Source organism: Papaver somniferum, chromosome 7 (genome assembly GCF_003573695.1).
Source record: "Papaver somniferum cultivar HN1 chromosome 7, ASM357369v1, whole genome shotgun sequence".
In the NCBI taxonomy this organism is placed as follows: domain Eukaryota; kingdom Viridiplantae; phylum Streptophyta; class Magnoliopsida; order Ranunculales; family Papaveraceae; genus Papaver; species Papaver somniferum.
This window is the reverse complement of record NC_039364.1, coordinates 15,269,858-15,277,596: the sequence shown is the minus strand read 5'-3', so window position 1 is coordinate 15,277,596 and position 7,739 is coordinate 15,269,858. Positions and strand designations below refer to the sequence as shown.

At 37.1% G+C, this 7,739-nt stretch overlaps 1 long non-coding RNA gene across 1 annotated transcript; it reads left to right on the top strand.

The window, feature by feature from the left end:
* The first annotated feature begins 1,081 nt into the window (after positions 1-1,081).
* Positions 1,082-2,891, top strand: LOC113292995. The gene is made up of 2 exons (XR_003331990.1): positions 1,082-1,410; positions 2,621-2,891. It is a non-coding gene; the product is annotated as an uncharacterized LOC113292995 (long non-coding RNA).
* The last annotated feature ends 4,848 nt before the right edge of the window (positions 2,892-7,739 follow it).

Sequence of the window (7,739 nt, the reverse complement as noted above, 5' to 3'; positions counted from 1 at the left end):
TATTTGAAGACAGAATTCTGAATAATTGACAACATCCTATCAATTAGCTTGGTTGTAGTTAACGATACAATTTATACTAAATGTTGATAGCTATAGCATAGAACATTGAACAATTGAGTAATTGACTTATCTGCTTGACTCTATGTTCTTACGAATTTTATAGATGAATAATAACAGACTTTAGTGTTGTTCCCTATTCAGACTTCCAATTCACCTTAACAGGCCTCGTGAAGGTTGTTAGAAGTGCGTGGGCTTCCAACTCAAAACCAATTGGTTATGAGTGGAGTGGCTCCACACCTTATATATTAAGATCCAGGTTAAGGAGTTAGTTATGTGGGACTATCTTATAGTTTCTCCAACATGCTCCCCCTCCACGTATAGGACGGAGATTAAAACTACAACGTGGACCTCTGTACGGGTGGACGGGCAGCCCTTTCGGTCTACTTCTTATTCCACTCTCATACGGGCCTAGCTCTGATACCATGTTTGAAATGTGTGGGCTTCCAATTCAAAACCAATTGGCAAAGAGTGGAGTGGCTCCACACCTTATATATTAAGATATAGGCTAAGGAGTTAGCTATTGGGACTATCTTATAGTTTCTCCAACATGCTGCCCCTCCACGTGTAGGGCGGAGAAGATTAAGCCACTACAACGTGGACTTCTGTACGGGTGGACAGGCAGCCCTTTGGATCTACTTCTCATTTCACTCTCATACGGGCCTATCTCTGATACCATGTTAGAAGTGTGTGGGCTTCCAACTCAAAGCCAACTAGTTTTGAGTTGGAAGCCCACACACTTCGAACAAAAGTTCATACTTTGGACCCCAAATTATCAATACACATGCTAAGAAGCAAGGAAAAGAGAGATTTCGCGTTAAAAAGAAAAAGAAACACTTCCTTGTATTTCTGATAAAGCTTTCACTTTCCACTCTTTTGCTTCTATTAGGAAAAGTCATGTATAAGTCAAGTCTCATTGACTTGATTCTAGTCTATTGGTCTGTATTAATACCTCTCCTCCCTATCTATGTAAGACACCTGATCATTACTGTGTAATAATATTGCATCCACACATTCATTACAGCTTTTTCATGGTATCCGAGAGGGACGATCTAGGTCAAATTCTGTAACAATTTTCTACACATACTAGTGATTCTTCACTTCTTATTGATCAAATATATTTTTCGACAAATTTCTGATCATTAATCAACTTGTTTGATTTCATAAGTTCTTCAAAATCATTCTGGATCTTGATTTCTTCAAAATCTTGATTTGTTGTCTTCATCATACTTCAAATGTCGAATACCAGAGGATCAATGAATAATCAAACTCAACATAACTCAACAATTCCTCCGCAATCTTCAATTCAAGATCCACAAATCGAACAACCGATTTCCGCTGCTTCTGTATCTGGTAATTCAAGCTATTTTCCTCTACCTTTTAATAATATTGGTAACTTTGTATCTCTGAAATTAGATCATACGAACTTCCTTCTATGGCCTGACCAATTTGAATCTGTGTTGATTTCTACTGATCTTGATGGTCATGTTACTGGTGAAATTGTTGAACCTTCTCAAATTATTGTTAATGGTGTATCTACTGTTAATTCAAGATGGGTTTATTGGAGAAATACAGATATGTTTGTTATGATCATATGCTTGTTCGACTTTGTTTGATTGTTTAGTCAATTCAGTTAGCAATATAACCACCAATTAAGCGTCTGGTTGATTTCTCCTCAGGGACCTTCCAACCGATATAAGGTTGCTCTTGAAATCAACACCAACCCATCTCAGGAGGGTTCCCATCTTTGAAAATACAGCAAAAACTAGTAGAAATTACGGCTTGCAAGGCCAGTTTTTGCTAAATGGCATTTTTTTAGTAAAAAATATAGCAAAAACTAGCAGGAGCCTCATACACTAGGCATAACTAAACCACTTCTTAGCAATGCCATAAGCAGCTTGAAATGCTTGCCTTCTGACATATGACCATTGAGGATCCAAAATAGAGCCAATTTAAGTTTTACATTCCGATAAAAGTATTTTTAAATCCTATATATACCAATAGTAGAAGTCAGAACCTCCTTTCCTCCCTTGTTATCCGTACTTCTATGCTGCAGAATAAAAATCCACTACACCGATATAAGCAACACTAGAGCTTCTGCATGCTGTAGGTCCCTGGTCCTTGTTTGATATTTCCAGATCTGCTAAGCATTCTCCTGCACGATTTTGTTAAAAAATTAGACCCAAACCGGCAAAACTAGCATCTTGGAAATGTTTTGCATTACGTTTGAGGCAGTTATGTGGAGTCGAACTTGCTGAGACTATGAGTGTTATTTCTATCATACATAAATGGTTGCTGCTAAGAATTCACATAAAAAATGGGACAGTTGGGAGCTAGAGTTGTGTTAAATGTATCTCTTGTTTTTATACTGAATAGCTATGTTGTAAGAGAATGACAGTATTACTCAGATTACTAAAGAGTAAATATATTTGGCACCAAACTTTACACAGACATTGCATATTAACAGTGAATACATACATGAATAAGAGTACCTGCTGCCTCATCACAAAAAGGACATTATGGGTTTTCAATACATGAATATTGATGCTGTTGTTGTTGTCAGGCTCGGTGCCATCCCTAACAACTGACTCATTGTTAAACAATACAAAAAGTGATCTACAGCTGAGGATGCAGGAATGAAATTTGTGGATTTCAACTCTGCCTATTTGACTTTTGTTCCTACAAAATTTATTGATGAATGATGACATGCTTCAGTGTTGTTTCCTATTCAAGTGATTGTATCTTAACATAACATGGGGAGAGTCAAATTTGGATCCCCAGATTATCTACCAACTATGCTAATTAGTACGAACAAACTAGACTCCCTTATACTTCTGAGAAAGCTCTCACTTTCCAAGACTTTGCTTTCATATACTTGTTCAACCCCCAATGCATGTAAACAAAAATAGTTACTAAAAGTATGCATCACGTTCTTCTCTTGAAATTAGTTCAAGTGGGCAAATTTCATATTAACAAAGCAATATAGCCTGACTAAAAAAAAGCAATAAACTCCCATAAAGTCAAAGATAATGTGAAAAGGTTTGCGCAATCTCAAGTTGAAACACACATAAACATATATATAGAATGACATGAATATCAGTTTCATGTTTTATCTATTTTCATTTTTGTTCATAAGTTTCATCTGTTGAATTCAGACCAAGGGCATGTTATTGAGGCTTGTAAAAGCAGCTTGTAGAAATTTAAGCTGGAACCAACCTAAGAACATGCTGCATATGGAGGATCCACTCTACAACTTATGCAAAATTAGAGCTTGGAGAAACCTAAGCTCGATTATCTATTCTTGTTGAAATATCTGTACTTTTTGTATCAAAAGATTTAGATCAAATTGATAAAGTAACAGAGAAAACTACCAGTGGAGACGTTCCCGTAAGTATGGATCATCTATGTCAGTCATGACCTGCACTAACATAGAAATTAATTAACTAGCCAAAATGTTATTTTATATGTATATATATATTTTTTATCAGGAAAAACCAAAATGCTAATTAACAGCATTTTGTTGCGCATTGCGTTTGGGCATTGCTATTTTTTTTTAGTAAATGAATCTTTATGTGTCTTGTTAGAATGTATTTGATGTGCTTTGCAGTTAATGGTTTTGTTTGAAAAAAATCTACACCTTCTCAATCGATAATAATTCCTGCAAATAATCTAATCATCCAGGATTTATCTAAGGACCCAACAGTAAAACTTTCCCCTGACCATCTCCACATAGACTCAACCAAGGATTGTAACATCTCAGGGAGAATAATGCATCCTATCTATACGGCCAAAACTTGGAAGAGCCGGGTCACCTGTGCTTGCAAGTCTGGAAAAGTATTAAGTGTTGTAATTTGGGGAAAAACTAGATGCAGACAAATAAGTCACAGATTAACATAAATTGAGCTGGATACCAAACAAAATCTCTGAAGATGAATAAAAGGCGAACAAGCAATTCTGCATCCTTCACAACTGAGGGATGGAGAAACCCTAATCTCTACATTGTGAAGAGATGATAAAAGGGTCTATTTTATTGATTGGAAGATTACATGTTACAGACACAGGACGAGTTTATATACCCAGTTATTCCTCTCTCGATACAATTCACTCATAAGCACCGACACTCTCACGTGGATACGACCTCACACTATTATCCCCTCTCAAGGTTAAAGTGACTGGCAAAGACACATTGAGATTGTACACAAGCATACCACATCACACACAAATGAAATAAAGGACTGACATACAATGAAATACAGAAAGATGGTTGCAGCCGGCACAAAAGTGTAGAGGACTGAAACTGTAAGTGATGCAGAAAAATAACCTGCTGACTCGATAGATTTCCACCCACTGTTGAAGTAGCAGAAATAATGAAGCATAGCGAGCAAACAGGAGAGCGGTGGTCATCATACATATGCACGGCGAGAGTAATAGTTTGCAGCAGCACATGACTCAGTAAGCAAGAGACTGAACAAACCAGGACCTAAACCCCTCCGAGTAAAATCAGAAATAAACATAACATGACTAGCCAAAATCGTATAAGCTAAACCCTGTTCTCTGTTGGAAGTGTGAGTTTTCATCATTTTTGAGTTTGTTCTTTGATTGAACTTGTACTGTTACGATGGTTGGAAAAAAAAGGCGAAGCAGCAGTAGGAATAGATTTAGGGACAACATATTCATGTGTAGCAGTTTGGGAACATGGTCGTGTTGAGATTATTGCCAATGATCAAGGAAATTGCACTACTCCTTCGTATGTTGCTTTTACTGATTCTGAATGTTTTATTGCTGATGCTGCTAAAAATCAAGTTGGCACAAATCCTACTAACTCCATTTTTGATAAGCTTTCTACATAGCTAATTTCCTTGACTATGTGTCTTATATTATGGAGTATTTAATGTAGCTAGTAAGTTCGTTGATTTTGACAAACCCATGATTCGAGTGATATGGAGCTATGGCCCTTCAATGTCATTCCTGTCCTGGATGACAATCCCATGATTCGTGTCAAATACAAGGGAATGGATAAAGAGTTTTCAGCGCAGAAAATTTCTGCCATGGTTCTCAGTAAGATGGTAAAAACTGCTGAAGCATATCTTGGTTCAAGTGTTAAGAAAGCTGTTGTTACAGTCCCGTCTTGCTTTAATAATTATTAACGTCAAGCTACTATGGATGCTGATAAAATTGCTGGCCTTGATGAAATGCGTATCATCAATGAACCAACCTCGGCTGGACTTGCTTATGGTCTTCATAACTAGGGTGGATGGTGCCCGCGCTGGACTCTAAATCCAAGGAGTATGGATTGGTTTATTACTTTTCTTGTGAGTCCTACTTCCATCTTAAGGTCATTATTTTCTTGAGAAACGGTTAGAAATGAAGCATATTATTCTATTCTGTTTTCTAGGTCAATATCCATATAAAAAAAATTTAATAAAAGATATCGATAAAAAAACATCAAAAACCCTTTGGCTGTAGTGGAGTACGTCGATGAATTACACAACAACTACAAACTCCTAGAAGATCAAAATTGTGATTACAACATGGAGATGCAAACGGAGATCGATGAGACTATGCGGATGAGTAAGTGTCGATGTCAAAGCGTCTTTTCTTGCATGGAGTTTAGCCTTCAAAAGAAACTTTAACTTCAGGTTAGACCACTGCATCTTTTCTTGGTATAGCATTTTCGTTAACACATAGTTGTAATACTATTGTTCCTCTCACTTACATCCCATTCTGATTGGAATGTATCCCATTGTTATCTCTTTTCGTACTTCAGTTTCCCTCTATGCTTGTAACTTTTACTTGTAATTCTTTCTCCACATTTTAATAAAATTCTCTTTTCTCAGATCAAAAAAAAGAAAAAAGAATATGCGGATGAGTCTCGTGGAGCTTTTTTTTTCAGATTCATCTGAAACTAAAACTCACGTCAGATATCTCTTTTCTCGCGATCAATACTCTGGATCGATACCTTTACGTAAATTTTGTCGCCAGAAAAGAATTCCAATTGGTAGGGTTGACTTGTTTGATCATGTCCGGAAAATATGAAGAAGGCTCTGCGGCAAAAGTGGAGAAATACCTCAATGCAGCAAACCATGTTTATTGCAACAAAAAAGAGATCCGAGATATGGAGAGATTGATTGTGAAGAAGCTTGGATGGAATTTAAGCTTTGTCAAGGCGCTGCTGAAGCTGATACAGAGATGGAGAGGACAATGTTTTGGTTGGCGGCATAGGGTCTGATGAATTATGCAGCGGTAAAGTCGTATTCCCCCTCCATGATAGCAGCATCTTCTATCTACGCAGGAAATCGCATCCTCGAAAAGAACACCCTTTGGAATGCAACTCTGCAGCATTATTTTTGAAGATGTGAAGTCAGATTATTATGATATTTTACTCGAAGTCTGCTCCTTTCTTTTCTTTTTTTGAAGATATGGGATTTCTGTGGAACTAGTTTCAACAAAGCTGCGGTAGCTTTGTTGAAACTAACTCTTAATGTTTCAACCGAGCAAAAAATAAATAAAAAGCTGGGATAGCTCTTAATTGAAGGTAATAAACTAACTCTTCTGGGTTTTCTTTTTCGTTCAATTTTATGATACCGAGAAAAACAACGAGATAGATTTAGTTTTGAATCCACTTATTAGTGTTACATATATGTCTAAACTAGAAGTGGAGTATAGTGTAGAATCAGAGATAAGCTTTAAAGACTGATGGTTCAGGGTGCAAAAAACAACTTGCGTAAAAAAATATCTGCAAAAACAGTTGCAAATTTTTTTTTTTGCACAGGAGTCGGTCTTTTTAGGTTGGATTTGAGTTTTCAGTATACAGAACTGAAGGTAGGATAATATTAATGCTAACAGGTCAAATAGGTGCCTGCACTGCAACTAAAACAGTGTAAGTGGCCGTTAAACTGAGGAAGGGTAGTGGTTCTATCGGTAGCATTGAGTTGAATGAAACAGATTAGTACAGAAGAGATAGGTTATGAATTTGATTAGGGGTTTCTGCACTGGTTTAGTTTTTTTTTTCTTTCCTGAAATCCCGAGGAAGTGTAATTCATATTTATCAATGTTATATTATATTCAGAATGTGAATATTGCTGCAATGTTACAAATCTGTCTTCTCCTCAGCTAAACTTTCTACTGAGAAGCCCTCTGGCCATGAGAATAATCACAAGATTGATAAATATTTATCAAGGTTTTAGAAGCACAGACAATGCTCACAATGATTTCTCCAAACCATTCTTGGACTCGATTTTCTTCTTGTGCTCTTAATCCCCTGTCTTGTACATTTCTGCCTCTTGCACCATCTTCTTCTTCGCTGTAGTTTTGTCCTCGCAGACACATTAAAAACAGTTCTCTGAGGCATACCACGAGGCAGGTGGAATTCCAGAAAGCTCAATTTACCACAAGTTGTATCCCTTGTTCTTGCTCGCTCCCCTTCAAAGACCTGAATCAGCACTACATGTTGGTTGTCGGAGTAGGTAGAGAAAACTTGCTCCTTCTTGGTAGGAATGGTGGTGTTTCTAGGTCAACTTCTCAGTACTATCACCACTCAAAATTGCTGCCTGCACAGCCGCTCCATAAGCCACATGTTGGAATCTGTTGGAAGTTAGTATGTGAAGATAATCGGAAGACCAAGTCTCTCGCATATAATCCTGTATTGTAGCTAGATAAGTATAGTGTACCTGGTCAAGATA